The sequence below is a fragment of the Scleropages formosus genome, chromosome 5, assembly GCF_900964775.1.
Source record: "Scleropages formosus chromosome 5, fSclFor1.1, whole genome shotgun sequence".
Classification (NCBI taxonomy): Eukaryota; Metazoa; Chordata; class Actinopteri; order Osteoglossiformes; family Osteoglossidae; genus Scleropages; species Scleropages formosus.
In genome coordinates, this window is record NC_041810.1 from 37,301,058 (window position 1) to 37,317,792 (window position 16,735).

Genomic DNA, 16,735 nt, shown 5'->3' on the forward strand with positions numbered 1-16,735 from the left:
AGCTCCAAATAACCCAATTTATTATACCTTCATCCCCTAACAACATTACGTGACAGACAGTACAAAAAAAAAAAAAAAAAACAAGGAGGCCTGGATGAAAAGTAACGTGTATATACTCCAGGCCCATTATGAAGGCATAATACACACACAAAAGCCCACTTCTGACTTAGCCAGTGAGGTAGAATGGGAGGTGGTGGTGAAGTTGGCAAAAAGTATGTACAGACACCAATTAAAAGAAGAAACATTGATCAGAATGAAACATATCCTGGGTCTTAATAAATGAACGGAAAACAGAGAGGAAAAAGACAGGGTCAGAACAGTAACCTGTCTGGGGCCGCCAAACAGCTGCCGGACATACGCACAAGTAGCAAACACAGAACAGAACAGAGTAGGAATGGGTAGGACAGGTAAAAGAATGGCACAAGTACATAGGGAAGCAGGACACCACCTAGGGCTCCACAGGACAGACAGAGCGGGACAAAAGGAAAAACAAAACAAACAGAAAATGGCTACAGTGACGTAAATAAACAGAATGACAAAGGGAAGGAGACGGAAGAAACAGGCAAGGGAACGGGAGGAAAGGGACAGAGACGTACGGGACCTATAAGAACCAGCACCAGCGTAAGGTCCCAGGAGGTAGCAATAGTTGAGGCCCTTCCGGAGAGCAGAAGAGTTGTGGAAAAACAGACAAGCGGGGAGGGAAACAGACAGACTATAGTGGAAAGGACACAGAATTTACTGAAAGCAGAACAGGCCATAGACGGCAGTGCAACACTCAGGACGGAAATGGGTGTGGAACAGGAGCAAACAGATAACATAAGAAACATGCACAGGAGCCGGAGCCCCCCTGTCAGTTCGGAGGAGGAATTGGTGCCACAGACTGCAGTAGCACTTCGGGCACCTACACGACACTCGGCCACGGAAAGGAAGATTGCAGAGTGGGAATTAGAAGTAAGGGAACCGACCGTAATTACAGGGGATGAAAATATAAGAAGAATCGCAGGCACCACGTCGAACGGGGTTCTGGTAGACAGCTACCCAGAGGCCAACTTCTTTCACATAGCTGAAATATTAGAAAAAAACAAACGTACACCTCAAGACACAACAGGGGATATTAGCTGCAGGACTTCATGACCGTCTGCAACAAGCGTACAAAGACGGCTATCAAGCGATTACAGCACATGTGGAGGGCGGCAAGGGAAACTTTCCCGAATGCCTCCATACACACGACCCTGATACAATACTCAGACATGTTACTCAGGGAGCAACAGAACACACTGGACGCCATCAACGGACACATTGAGCAACACGGGAGTTCATTACCGATGATCAACAAACTTCTATTTAAAGTTAACCATCTTAACGTAACACAGTGGACAACAGGAACAGCGCATTTGACCATCGGACACTGGCTGGACCAGTTAAGCTTTTAAGGGTGGAGACGTGCGACGAAAACACAGAGCACACCAACACTGTCAACTTGCCCAAAACTTTCACCCTGACAAAGAACTTCTGGAAAGAAGGCTCACTTTCATTCCCACACCAGATGGACCAGACTTGGGGGAACTCCTCAGGGACATCCATTCATACAACAGAAAACTAAAGCTAACCGTAACCCTAACCCTGGGTTAGGATAACCCAGGCCTTCTTAAGGCATCTGGCTGCGTAGATGTCCTGGATGTTTGGAAGCTCAGAGCCACTGATGAGCTGTGCCGACTTCACCACCCTCTGCGGTTCCTCACAATGCTGGGCTGAGCAGCTCCCATACCGGCCAGCGATGCAGCCGGTCAGGATGCTCTCGACTGGGCACCAGGTAGAAATTAGCCCGGACCCGGGATGGCATGCCGAGCTTGTTCGGCCTACGGAGAAAGGACAGGCGCTTCCGCGCCGTTTTGGCCACGGTGTCGCTGGTGCTGGGACCGGGATATGTCCTCGCTGATGTTGAGCCCCAGGTACTAAAAACCGCCCACCCTCTCCACCGCTGCCCCGTCGATCAGAACGGGTGTGCGGTCTCCTCCCACAGTGTGTGAGAGAAGGAGACATAGCTGCAGACATGAAAGTCTCAAGCAAACCTAGTTTGTTCCCTACCACTTGCTACACCGAGGTTCATCGTTCAAGTAGGCGCATAAGACACAGACAAATCCCGATACCGAGACCATTTTTTTCTTTTCTTAAATGAAATATTATAAGATACACAAATGAGTAGCACAATACCAGAGTAATGGCGGAATAAAGGTTGTATCTGGGGATGCTTCTGGAGTTACGATGCGAGAACGGTTACGCCGCAGATGATCTGAAGAGATCTTGGGCAAAGTGGATGTGAAAAGGTGGGTTTTCAGAGCCTTCTTGAAAACAGAGTTTCTGCAGTTCTGAGTGACAGGGGAAGGTCATTCCACCACAACGGACCCAGAACCGAGAACCTCCGAGCTTCGCCTTTCGTGCGCGGGACCACCAAGCGAGCAGAAGTAGATGAGCGAAGGGGCCTGGCTGGGGTGTAGCGGTTGATCAAGTCCTGTAAATAGCCGGGAGCAGTTCTATTGATGCATTTGTACACAGCAACTAGGGTTTTGAATTTGATACGGGCAGCTATAGGAAGCCAGTGCAGAGAGATGAGTAGATGAGATAGATGGGAGCGCTTTGGCAAATCAAACACAACTCGTGCAGCAGCATTCTGTAGAAGCTGCAGAGGTTTGATGGCATTAGCCGGAAGGCCACACAGAAGAGACTTGCAGTAGTCTAGACGGGAAGTCGCCATGGCCTGGACAAGTAGTTGGGCGGAGTCAGTAGTGAGGTAGGGACGGATCCTACGAATATTATGCAGGATGTATCTGCAGGACCGGGTTGTGGCTTCAATATGTTGAGAGAATGACAGACTCGCATCAGTCGTAACTCCCAGACTCTCAGCAAAGGAGCTAGGCGAAATGAGTGAGTTGTCCAGTTTGATCGAGAGGTCGTGACAGGAGGGCAGGCCAGCTGGAAGGTAAAGAATCTCTGTTCTGGAGAGGTTGAGTTGGAGGTGGTGATCATACATCCATGAAGAGATGTCCGACTGGCAGGCAGCAATGCGTACGGAGATGTCTGACGCACCAGGTGGAAAGGAGAGGAAGAGCTGGGTATCATCAGCATAGCAGTGGTATTTGAAACCATGGGAGGCTATGGCCGGACCCGAGGGAGGAGGTGTAGATGGAGAAAAGAAGAGGATCCAATACCGAGCCCTGCGGAACACCGGTTGAGAGAGGCAGAGGAGAAGAACGAGAGCTCCGCCAGACCACTTGATAGGATCTGTCAGAGAGGTAGGACTCAAACCATCTGAGTGCCGCACCTTTGATCCCAAGCTGGTTCAGAGAGGAGAGTAGAGTCCGGTGATTTACCGTGTCGAATGCTGCAGACAGATCGAGGAGGATGAGGACCGAGGAGAGGGCGGCAGCTCTAGCAGCTTGGGGAGGGTCAGATACCGCCAGAAGGGCGGTCTCAGTGGAGTGACCAACTTTGAAACCAGACTGATAACCATGAAGGAGATGGTTCCGGGTGAGTTGATCACAGGCTGCCCGCTCAAGGGTTTCGGACAGGAAGGAGAGGAGAGAGACCGGTCTGTAATTTTGAACCAGGTTGGGGTCCAGGGAGGATTTTTTTAACAGAGGTGAAATTAGATAGAGCAGTTTTGAAGGCAGCTGGGAAACAGCCAGAGGAGAGTGAGGAGTTGATGATAGAAGAGATGAAGGAGGAGAGTTGCGGGGAAATGTTCTGAAGCAGTGATGACGGGATCGGATCAAGCGAGCAGGTGGTGGCGCTGCGCAATATCAGGAGGTCAGCGACTTCAGATTCGGAGAGCGGCTTGAAGCTGAAGAGGATAGCTTCGCAGGGAGGTCCAGCGCGAACCGGGCAGGTTGATGGTGAGAATTTATCAGTGATCACTTTGACTTTGTCTCTAAAAAACAAAGCAAAGTCTTCAGCAGTGAGAGGAGAGGGAGGAGGAGGTGGCGGGGGACACAGAAGGGATGAGAAGGTGGCAAAGAGCCTGTGTGGTTTTTTTGGATGCAGACTGCATTTTGTTGTGGCAGAAGGAGGTTTTAGCTGAAGAGACAGCAGACTGAAAAGCAGCTAAGAGTGACTGGTAAGCATCCAGGTCCGATGGAGTTTTGGATTTACGCCATCTTCGCTCTGCCGCCTGCAGTTCGGTCCTGTTATCACGTAACGTTATCAGACAGCCACGGGGTAGCAATGGGGCGTGCTGGTCTAGAAGACAGAGGGCAGAGAGGGTCAAGGGTGGAAGACAAGGCAGAGAGGGAAGTGTTAGTGGCATCATCTGTAGATAGATCTGAGAATTGTGGAGCAGAAGGGAGAGCGGCCAGAGTAGCAGAGGCAAAGCAGGAAGGTGAGAGAGATTTTAAGTTGCGGCGAAGGGTGACAACGGGTGCAGGAAGTGACGAAGAGTTAGTGGTGAGGGAGGGTTGAAAGGAAATGAAGAAGTGGTCAGAGACATGCAGCGGCGTGACAGAGAGAACGGGACAGCCACAGTTGCGGGAAAACACAAGGTCAAGACAGTTGCCCGCTTTGTCAGTAGCAGGGGATTGGGACAGGGAGAGATCAAGGGACTGTAGACCAAACGCTGAGCTGTAATCAGCAGCCCACATCGTCACGTATGACCCTTTCTTGTGCAGGCGCGAGGAGGCAGCGGCAACGGGGTCCTCCGTAGGCCTGTTCAGGCGAGACGCGAAAGTGCAGGGGGTCCAGGGTGTCAGGCAGCCGACGGGTGACGCGAGCTTGGGCTAACCGCTCCGCAACGAGCCGCGCGGGCGCAAAACAGCAGGCGGCTCACAAACCCGGGACCTCTCGCACCCTCAGCGAGAATCATACCCCTAGACCAACGAGCCCTACCCAGGGGATTGCTCGACTTTGCTTTTCAAGCCACCGCATGTTATCAGTCTGTTTATTGATCTATTTATTTATTTTTAAGCCCAGCATCTTCCAAACATAACATTTTCCTTGGCTCACTCACTGGGCAGAGACACTACAAGGCAACATGGTCCCTCTGCTCATTCATTCATTCATTCATTCATTCATTTCCCTGCAAGCAGAGGTGACCTCACCACACATCCAACTCTGGAGTCAATGGGTTTTTGCAACTCTGCAGAACTCATGTTCCCCCACTTGCAAAGGAACCCTGCAAATTTCACAAGGCACCAGTTGCCCAAGGTGGGGAAACCAAGCTTTCCCCATGCAAAGTCACAGGGTTCACACTGTAGAAGGGAGCCTCCCTTCCACCCAGCAAAGGGCTCAAACCCACCACCCCAAGGTGAAGAGTCTCATGCTCTACCCACTGAGCTAGCCAGGCACACCTGCACTCTGTCACAAGTGCGAGCAAGCTTAAGTGTGCAAATTCAGGAAGAGCACAAGGAAAAAACAGCTACAGCATATGCACCTCACCACCTTATCCCTCTGCTACTCACCACAAAGGAGCAGCCTTGCATTACATTGCAGCATTTGCTGAATAGAGACAGTTGCAAAGTGCTTCATGCTTTGAGGATGTAACACTCTCCCTCAGCAGAGGGAGCCACCACCCCACAGAAGAGTGACACACATGAGCTCCTCCCTCCACCTCACCACTGGGCCATCCAGCTCAAAGGTTTTCCCCACCACAGAGGGAGCTGCTGGTTCACACCCAAGGGGCTATGGAGCAGGCTCTGCTTCCACCCTCCACCGGAGCACAGCCAACATAGGGGAGGGCAGGCTTGCTCCAGCCAGGCTCTCCTCCCCCTTCAGCCAGAGCCTTCCCCACACCCAGCTCAGCTCTGAAGCAGCCAGGCAGGGAGCCCACAGGGCTCACCCAGGATTTGAAGCAAGGACCTCTCACTCCTAAAGCAAGGATCGTACCCCGAGGCCAATGAGCCCCGGCGACATGTACCCCTTCCTCGGACAAGCTGTCCAGAACCGCATCGTCCGTAGCATTTGTACCTGGCTGGAGATTCTTACCAAATGTCTTTGGGACTCCTGAAGGAAGCGCACCCCTTCACTCCAGTCAACCAGGCCACTCTGCAACAGAGACGGCGCAGTGACGCTGCCTCGGCAGGGGCTCGTTCCTCTCCCGCGCAATGCCCCGTTGTGCTTGCGGCCTGTTGCCTGGTCAAAAGAAGATGGCGCACGTAGCGGAACGACTCCAGTCACCGACCTCCGGGCAGTGCAGGAGGCAACGTGGCCTTCCCCAACACCTAAGCACAGTTGTCAGTCAGTCAGTCAGTCAATCAAAGGTTTTGTCACCAAATGCACAACAAAAGAGCATTCAGCAGTGGTTGCTGCGATGAAATGTCTTTTTCCGCATGTGGTAGGGTGATTTTTAAAAAAAAACAAAATGAAATTATACCAACATACCTCAAGATTACAAATAACTTGACCTGTGTACTTTTTTGTAATAAATGAGGTAGCCAAAGACCCTCTGAAAAGCTGTCAAGAGTGGGACTCGAACCCACGCCTCCAGGGGGAGACTGCGACCTCAACGCAGCGCCTTAGACCACTCGGCCATCCTGACTCAGCAGAGTGCTATTTGTCACGTGGCTTGGAGAGGCTGACGCGCTCCCAGGGAGTGCTTTCGAGTGGCACCGAGAAAGAGAAGGGCTACCTGCAGCCGCCTCCTCGTTAACTTAGTGGCGAGTGTCCCCGCTTGTCATGTGGGAGACTGGGGTTTGAGCTCGTGAGTCCCCCCCCCACGTGTTTTGCTACGCCGCTGCTAAGCCTGCGGTGGTGTGATGCATTTGCCCGTTTCCTTGTGTGCTTGTTTTTCTAGGGTCGCGGTGGCAATAAGGAGAGCAGGGGAGAGTAGACATGCCTGTCCCTTGCAAGTTCCTTCAGCTCAAGCCAGGGGATCCCCGGCCACACCCAGGACAGCGGTGAGACGCAATCTCTCCGACGGGTCCTGGGCCGACCCCGGGCTCTCGTCCCAGTCGGCCGTGCCTGGTATAGCCCCAAAGGGGAGATGCCCAGGGGACACCCTTAGCGGACTCCCGAACCACATCAACTGGCTCCTCTCAACGTGGACGAGTAGCGGCTTCTACTCCGAGTTCCTCCCGGATGGCCGAGCTCCTCGGCCCGTCACGGGGAGTGAGTCCCACCACCCTGCGGAGAAAACTCATTTCAGCCTCTTGTACCCGTGATCTTATTCTTTTCGCCCATTACCCAGAGTTCATGAGCATAGGTGAGGGTAGGGACGTCGGCCAGCTGACCGGCAAATAGAGAGCTTTGCCTTACCGCTCAGCTTCCCCGTTCACCACTACAGCCCGGCGGAATCTTGCTCCGCGGCAGAATTTGTGTCGGCGGTTTCGCTCACCTCCGACACGGAGCCCTGCCTGTCCACAGACGAGACACACTCCTCTGCGTCGTCCAGCACGGCGTCCGTCCTGCTCGGGAAAGCGACACTCTCCACGGGGCGACTTTCGTCAGCTTCTGCGTTCGACGGCGGTTCGCTGCCTTTTCCTGCCGCTCCTACCGTGGGCACAGGGAGACCCCACTCGACCTGCTCACCCTTCTTCAGCGGCACCTCGCAGCTCTTCCCCACCATCCTCGCCACAGCGTGCGCTTCCCCGGCGTTCCCCTGGACACCCGTGCTCCGCCACAGCTCCTCCGCATCGACCTCCACCATCGCAGGCGCTTCATTCGCCGGACGCCGCTCTTCCGTCCCGTGGCTCTCAGCGTTGCGCTGTTTTCCCTTTCCTCGTGCTTGGTGTTCAGCTGCTCCCTTATCCAGCCTCTCATCGTCCTGCCCCATCCCACCCCTGACACCAATGTGGCACGCGGTCATAACAACCAGGAGCTGAACACGCTCAAAACGGTGGAGATGATTGTGGACTTTAGGAGAAACACCTCAGCATTATCCCCACTCACCATCATAAACAGCACTGTGGCAACAGTGTAGTCATTCACGTTCCTGGGCACTACCATCTCAGCCCCCGCCTCGCAGTCCCATTTTTATTCACATATTCGATCTTCTCATCTGTGTCTTCTCACTGTCATTCTGTCTGTGCCGTGGAAGTTTCTGTCACCAAGACAAATTCCTTGTATGTCTGAACATACTTGGCAATAAAGCTCGTTCTGATTCTGATTGTGATTCTGATTTAACACTTTTGTAAGTCTCTGAGTTTATTCACAACAGTTTATTCTTCTCTTGAGTTCCTTTTTGTCCCGTTTGGTGCGTGATTTTAATGTGTGACATCGATCGCATATACTGAAAGTCATGACTGCTTTTCGTTGGACTCTCGTGAGCATTTCACAAGAGAGAGGCAAAAGTGCGCTCCGCTTTGTGCAGCCAAAGCCCAAGCATACGCCGAATGCTTGAGGGCTCTTTGCGTGATCCTTTCGTGGGCAGCAGCTGCAAGTAGGGCACACACGGTGCTCACTTATAGCCATACCACCCTGAATACGCCTGATCTTGGAAACTAAGCCGGGTCGGGTCCGGTAAGCACTTGGATGGGAGAGTGCCTGGGAATGCCAGGTGTTATAAGCATTTTTTTTTTTATTATCATTTTTTAAATTATAACTTTATCATTAACTGCTTTCATTATTTACTTTAATTTCATTTTCCCCTCTGCTTTGTTTCGCACGCGAGGAACCGCTCTCCGCCACCCCTCACTTTTTCAGGCTCCAAGTTGGGGCAAAAGCCTGGAAGCGCGATTATTTTCTGGAAACAGTCACTCTTCAATGTTTCATTTCTGTAGCAGGATTTCACTGGATTTTAATTCTCCCCCGTGATCCAAATAGGTGATTGCACCGCGAATGGCCGCCTCGGTGTTGAGCTTCACAGCTGTTTTACTGTTTTTCTTAGTTTGTCCTGTCTTTAGTCATACTCCTACAATCAGTTTTACCAGGGAAGAACTGCTGAACGTTCGGCAGTACACACCACCCAATATTTTACCAGTTTTTGATTTTTGATTATTCTGACGTTTTGCTGGACATTGTAGTTGGAGGTGCAGTGGTGCTGCTCAAGTGCTCCAAGCCACGCAAGTGTGGATAGCGAGCCGGCGCGCTAGTCAAGCTGCGAAAGCGCGGCTTCAGGACTGCGCTTCCTAGTATCCATCTGGCGAATCTCCCCTCCCTACCCAGCAAAATGGATGAACTCCTTCTCCTGTCCCAAAAAAATAAGGACGTCTTAAACTCTGCTGCTCTGTGTCTCACGGAAACTTGGCTGAATGAAGCCATTCCGGACAGCGCGCTACATCTGCCGGGCTTCCAGCTGTTCAGAGCGGATCACGACGCAGAATCAGCGGGGAAATCACGTGGCGGTGGGACATGCATCTACATCAACGAAAGGTGGTGTACAGACGCAACAGCGTCGAAGAGGACGTGCTGTCCCGACCTAGGAGCGCTCTTCATTGTAACTGTAAGCCTTTCTACTCGCTGCGGGAGTTTTCCTCGTTCATTCTCGTAAGTGTTTACATTCCACCGCAAGCGTGTGTGAACGCAGCGCTGCAACAGCTGGGCGATCGGATCACAGACACAGAGCAACAACACCCAGACTCTGTTATAATCATTCTCGGGAACTTTAATAAAGCAAATCTCTCCCGTGAACCGCCAAAATACAGGCAGCACGTTACATGTCTCACCAGAGCAATAATACACTGGACCACTGTTACACCACAATAAAGGATGCATATCACTCTGTCCGACGGGCAGCTTTGGGGCTCTCTGATCACTGTCTGGTTCATCTTATACCCACCTACAGGCAGAAACTGAAATCAGCTAAACCTGTCATAAGGACTGTTAAAAGATGTACTGAGGAAGGAGAGCAGGACTTACAAGCCTGCTTCGAGTGCACTGATTGGAGTGTTTTTGATGCTGCTGCTACCAATCTAGATGAGCTCACAGACTCTGTAACATCATATATCAGTTTCTGTGAGGATATGTGCATCCCTACCAGGGCTCATTTAACATACAACAATGACAAACCGTGGTTCACTGCAAAACTCAGACAGCTTCGTCAGGCCAAAGAAGACGCCTACAGGAATGGGGACAGAGTCTTGCATAAACAGGCCAAAAACACACTGGCAAAGGAGATCAGAGTGGCTAAGAGAAACTGCTCTGAAAAGCTGAAGAAACAGTTTTCAGCCAACGACCCAGCATCAGTGTGGAAAGGCGTGAAAGACATCACCAACTACAAGACACCATCCCCCAGCACTGCGTCGAATCAGCAGCTGGCCGACGATTTGAATGAGTTTTATTGCGGGTTTGAAGAACCCTGTCTCACACCCATTCTGACCCTCTCTCCACGCATCGATTAACACCGCCAGTAACCCCCCACCTTCCCCCCTCCTGCACCTTTGATCTGTGAAGAGGAGGTGTGTCGGGTCTTCCGCAAACAGAAGACAAGGAAAGCACCGGGCCCAGACGGTGTTTCACCAGCCTGTCTAAAAAGCTGGCCCCTATCTTCACAAAGATCTTCAACAGATCACTGGACTCGCCCAGAGTCAGTAAAAGGGCTAGTAAAATCATCCTAGACCCCTCACTTCCAGGCCACTTCCTCCTCGAACCTTTGCCATCCGGCCGGCGCTACAGAGCACTGAGCACCAGGACAGCCAGGCACAAGAAAAGTTTCTTTCCTCAGGCCGTCTACCTCATGAACAGCTAAATCCCCCCTAGAGAGTAAACCAGTGCAATACACAACGCTATTTATATTTATATCTATTTATCACATCATATGTCTTATTCACATTCCCTTGCATTTGTATAGAACATACCTGTACATATATATATATATATATATATATATATATATATATATAAAATGTCTAGTGACTATTTTTTTTTCGATATTGTGTACTTATGTTTTTTCTATATTTTTTTTATCCTTTATTCACATATTCTATCTTCTCATCTGTGTCTTCTCACTGTCATTCTGTCTGTGCTGTGGAAGTTTCTGTCACCAAGACAAATTCCTTGCATGTGTGAACATACTTGCCAATAAAGCTCGTTCTGATTCTGATTCTGATAACACTGAGAAATCATGATAATTTTACCTCGTTTGACGTTCTAGAGCTAGATTTCAAGTCAAAACCCAACATACCTTTGTTCCTTTTTCTACCGTCCACCTAGACCGTACTCCTCCTTTCTCGAGGAATTCAGTAAGTTTATCACCGATTTAGTCATTACTCATGACAAAATTTTCTTGATGGGTGATTTCAATGTTCATATAGGCACGTCATCGGATACTCTCGCTAACAGTTTTAAGTCTCTCTTAAACTCCGTCGGCTTTACTCAAGTTGTTAACGGTACTACTCGTTCCCGTAACCATACGCTCGATCCCGTCATAACCTACGGCACACATGTTCATCGTGTTAATGTTATTCCTTGAAACGAGACTATTTCTGATCATTTCCTATTAACTTTTGATCTATGCGTGCCGGTGCCGTCCGACCACAGTAAGACTGAAATCGTGCGGCATGCTGACGAAAACATTACTGCAAGAATTGTTGATTACATTAGAAGCTCATATTCTGGAACGAGCAAAGATATTCGCCCAAGGCTCTGCAGCCCCACCAAAAGCTAAACTTATTCGAACTGTAAGGAACTCACCGTGGTTCAACGAATCAACTCATGCAATAACGTTAGAATGTCGTAAATTACAGCGTAGATGGCGCTCAACTAAGCTAAACGTTTGTTACGTAGCCTGGTCCGTTTGTCTTAAAAAAATAAATTAAGAAGTAAAAAAGAAAAAAAAAAAAGAAAAAAGGCATTTTTTCACGCCAGATCCGAATACTACGCAAAGTTAATTGATGAAAATCGGAAGAACTCTCGGTTCCTGTTTAATGCCATCGCTTACTCAACTGATAAACGCAAAGATAATAAACAGTGCAATTCTGCAACCATTACTAATGATGAATTTATGTTGTTTTTCAATAAGAAATTAGAGAATATCCACGAATCTATAGTGCCCTCTAGTTTGCTCTTAGCCAGCATAAGCTCTTCTGGGTATAACATTAGTTGTCCGCACCGTCTCGGTAGCTTCGACGTAATAACCGTTGAGGAAACTACCGTGCCAGTTCGCTCTGTGAAAGGTACTACCTGTCCTTTAGACCCAGTCCCCACTAGAATGTGAGGACCATGTACGAAGCTGGAAAGGCGGCACAGGTGGCCGCAGAAATGAGGGCCTACAGACTTGCCATCTTGGGAATCAGCGAGTCACGGTGGACTGGCTCAGGCCAGAAGAGGCTATCATCGGGAGAAATGCTGCTGTTTTCAGGACACGGGGAAGACAACGCCCCCCCACACCCAAGGTGTGGCTCTGATGTTAAACAAGACAGCCCAGAGAGCTCTCACCGGATGGGAGGCCCATGGACCACGCATCATCATAGCAACCTTTCGAGGCCGGCCAAAAAACACATGGCGACGCTACCTGGATGCAGAAGCCAAGAGGATGGGCCACACCTGGGGAAAACTGGAAAAACTGGCCCAGGACAGAGATGCCTGGAGAGCCCCTGTTGACGGCCTATGCCCCAAGAGGGGTAGTAGGCATAAGTAAGAAAGTAAGTGCCGGACTCCAGTGCCGCAGACCATGGCATCCTACTGAGTAGACTTGAAAACCCGGTTGGCCTAAGAGGCCCCCTTCTGAAGCGGTTTGACTCGTATTTAGCCAACCGTGAGCAATTTTGTACTAAAATCTGTTGACTGCACCCCCTTCATCTCAACTATGGTTCAAGTATGGTGTGCCGCAGGGCTCTGTGTTGGGGCCATTACTGTTCTCACTCTATATGTTACCACTGGGTGACATTATTCGCAAGCACAATATGAATTTCCGTTCGTATGCCGATGGCACACAGCTATATGTATCGCTTGAACCTGATGATCCATCACGTGTGGTGTCTTCAGCTAATTGTTTTACCAGTATAAAATTACGGATGTGTTAAAAAAAAAAAAAAAAAAAAAATCCATCCATCCATCCATCTTCCTCCGCTTTTATCCGGGACCGGGTCGCGGGGGCAGCAGTCCGAGCAGAGTACTCCAGACCTCCCTCTCCCCACACACCTCCTCCAGTTCCTCTGGGGGAACCCCAAGGCGTTCCCAGGCCAGCCGGGAGACATAGTCTCTCCAACGTGTCCTGGGTCTGCCCCGAGGCCTCCTCCCAGTGGGACAAGCCCGGAGCACCTCCCCAGGGAGGCGTCCAGGAGGCATCCGGTACAGATGCCCGAGCCACCTCAACTGGCTCCTCTCGATGCGGAGGAGCAGCGGCTCTACTCCGAGCTCCTCCCGGGTGACTGAGCTCCTCACCCTATCCCTAAGGGTGCGCCCAGCCACTCTGCGGAGGAAACTCATTTCTGCTGCTTGTATCCGCAATCTCATTCTTTCGGTCATGATCCAGAGTTCATGACCATAGGTGAGGGTAGGAACGTAGATCGACCGGTAAATTGAGAGCTTCGCCTTACGACTCAGCTCCCTCTTCACCACAACAGACCGGTACAATGACCGCATTACTGCGGACGCCGCACCGATCCGTCTGTCAACCTGCCGCTCCATTTTTCCCTCACTCGTGAACAAGACCCCGAGATACTTAAACTCCTCCACTTGAGGGAGCAACTCCCCCCTAACCCGGAGGGGGCAATCCACCTTTTTCCGACTGAGAACCATGGCCTCGGATTTGGAGGTGCTGATTCTCATCCCCGCCGCTTCGCACTCGGCTGCAAACCTCCCCAGTGCACGCTGCAAGTCTTGACTTGATGAAGCCAACAGGACCACATCATCCGCAAAAAGCAGAGACGAGATCTCGCGGCCACCAAAACAGACACCTTCCGTTCCCTGACTGCACCTAGAAATTCTGTCCATAAAAATAATGAACAGAATCGGTGACAAAGGGCAGCCCTGGCGGAGTCCAACATGCACCGGGAACAGGTCTGACTTACTGCCGGCAATGCGAACCAAGCTCCTGCTCCGGTCATACAGGGAACGAACAGCCCGTAGCAACGAGCCCCGAACCCCATAATCCCGAAGCACCCCCCACAGGATGCCACGAGGGACACGGTCGAATGCCTTCTCCAGGTCCACAAAACACATATGGACTGGTTGGGCAAACTCCCACGAACCCTCCAATACCCTAGTGAGGGTATAGAGCTGGTCCAGTGTTCCACGGCCAGGGCGAAAACCGCATTGCTCCTCCTGAATCCGAGGTTCGACTATCGGTCGGATTCTCCTTTCCAGTACCCTGGCATAGACTTTCCCAGGGAGGCTAAGGAGTGTGATCCCCCTGTAGTTGGAACACAATCTCCGGTGCCCCTTCTTAAAAAGAGGGACCACCACCCCGGTCTGCCAGTCCAGAGGCACCGTTCCCGAACTCCACGCGATGCTGCAGAGGCGTGTCAGCCAAGACAGCCCCACAACATCCAGAGACTTGAGAAACTCGGGGCGGATCTCATCCACCCCCGGAGCCTTGCCACCGAGGAGTTTTTTGACTACCTCAGCAACTTCAGCCAGGGTAATGGACGAGTCCCCCTCCAAGTCCCCAGCCTCAGCTTCCTCTACGGAAGGCGTGTCGGAGGGATTGAGGAGATCCTCAAAGTACTCCTTCCACCGCCCGAGAACATCCTCAGCTGAGGTCAGCAGCGCACCACTTCCACTGTAAACAGTGTTCGTGGAACACCGCTTCCCCCCTCTGAGTCGCCGGACGGTTTGCCAGAATCTCTTTGAGGCCGACCGAAAGTCTTCCTCCATGGCCTCACCGAACTCCTCCCAAGCCCGAGTTTTTGCCGCGGCGACTGCCAGAGCCGCGCTCCGTTTGGCCCGTCGGTACCTGTCAGCTGCTTCAGGAGTCCCATGAGCCAGCCAGGCCCAATAGAACTCCTTCTTCAGCTTGACGGCATCCCTTACTTCCGGTGTCCACCACCGTGTTCGGGGATTGCCGCCGCGACAGGCACCGGAGACCTTATGGCCGCAGCTCCGAACCGCCGCACCGACAATGGAGGAGCGGAACATAGTCCATTCAGACTCAATGTCCCCCACCTCCCTCGGGACCTGGTTGAAACTCTGTCGGAGGTGGGAGTTGAAGACCTCTCTGACAGGGGCCTCCGCCAAACGTTCCCAACAGACCCTCACTATGCGTTTGGGCCTGCCAGGTCTGTCCAGCTTTTTCCCCCGCCATCGAATCCAACTCACCACCAGGTGGTGATCAGTTGACAGCTCAGCCCCTCTCTTCACCCGAGTGTCCAAGACATATGGCCTGAAGGTCAGAAGAAACGACTACAAAGTCGATCATCGACCTCCGACCTAGGGTGTCCTGGTGCCAAGTGCACTGGTGGACACCCTTATGCATGAACATGGTGTTCGTTATGGATAAACCGCGACTAGCACAGAAATCCAATAACAACTCACCGCTCGGGTTCAGATCAGGGAGGCCGTTCCTGCCAATCACGCCCCACCAGGTATCACTGTCGCTGCCCACGTGGGCGTTAAAGTCCCCCAGTAGAACGACAGAGTCCCCAGTGGGAGCGCTTTCCAGCACGCCCCCCAGGGACTCTAAAAAGGCCGGGTACTCTACGCTGCCGCTAGGCGCATAAGCACAAACGACAGTGAGAGACCGTTCCCTGACCCGAAGGCGTAGGGAGACGACCCTCTCATTCACCGGGGTAGACTCCAACACATGGCGGCTGAACTGGGGGGCTATTAATAAGCCCACACCAGCCCGCCGCCTCTCACCTTGGGCAACGCCAGAATAGTGGAGAGTCCACCCTCGATCGAGTAGAGTGGTTCCAGAACCCAAGCTGTGAGTGGAAGTGAGCCCGACTATATCTAGACGGTATCTCTCAACTTCCCGCACCAGCTCAGGCTCCTTCCCCGCCAGTGAGGTGACATTCCAAGTCCCAAAAACCAGAGTTGGCGCCCAAGGTTTGGGTCGGCCGGGCACTCGGCCCCGACCACCGCCCAAATCACAACGCACCGGCCCCTTACGGTTTCTCCGGCAGGTGGTGAGCCCACCGAAGAGCGGCTCCACGTTGTGGCTTCGGGCTGAGCCCGGCCAGGCCCCGTGGGCATAGACCTGGCCACCAGGCGCTCGCATGCGAGCCCCCCCCCCAGGCCTGGCTCCAGGGTGGGGCCCCGGTGACCCCATACCGGGCGGGGTAAACGGACGCCTTGATTTTTTCGTCATAAGGGGTTTTTGAACCGCGCTTTGTCTCGTCTGTCATCCAGGACCTGTCTGCCATGGGAGACCCTACCAGGGGCATGTAGCCCCAGACAACATAGCTCCTGGACTCATTCAGGCACTCAAACCCCTCCACCACGATAAGGTGGCGGTTCACGGAGGAGAAAAAAAAAAAAAAAAAAAAAATCTACATCTCTAAATGCCAGTAAAACAGAGGTACTTGCGGTGGGAGGCGATGGCAAAACTCTCGACATAATCACGCCAGTCTTTTACAACAAATGCTATTAGCTTCAAGCGTACGGATTGTGTCGAGGATTTGGGAAGCTGTCATTTGAATCTCATGTAAGTGCTTTGACTAAGTCGTGCTTCCTTCAGTTAAGAAACATAGCTAAGTTACGGCGATTCCTATGCAGCTGTGATGCTGAGAAACTGGTTCGTGCTTCTGTTTCAAGCAGGCTGGACTACTGTAATGCTTTATTATCGAGCTGTCCATACGATACTGTATCCAGGCTACAGTCGGTACAAAATGCTGCTGCAAGAGCTGTCGCTAGAACTAGGCAGTACGACCGTATGACACCGCTACTTAAATCGTTACGTTGGCCCCGGTCGCATTTAGACTTAATTATA

At 51.7% G+C, this 16,735-nt stretch overlaps 1 non-coding gene across 1 annotated transcript; it reads right to left on the minus strand.

The window, feature by feature from the left end:
• Positions 1-6,442: 6,442 nt before the first annotated feature.
• On the minus strand, positions 6,443-6,526 carry trnal-gag (transfer RNA leucine (anticodon GAG)). The gene has a single exon. It is a non-coding gene; the product is annotated as a tRNA-Leu (tRNA).
• Between the last annotated feature and the right edge of the window lie 10,209 nt (positions 6,527-16,735).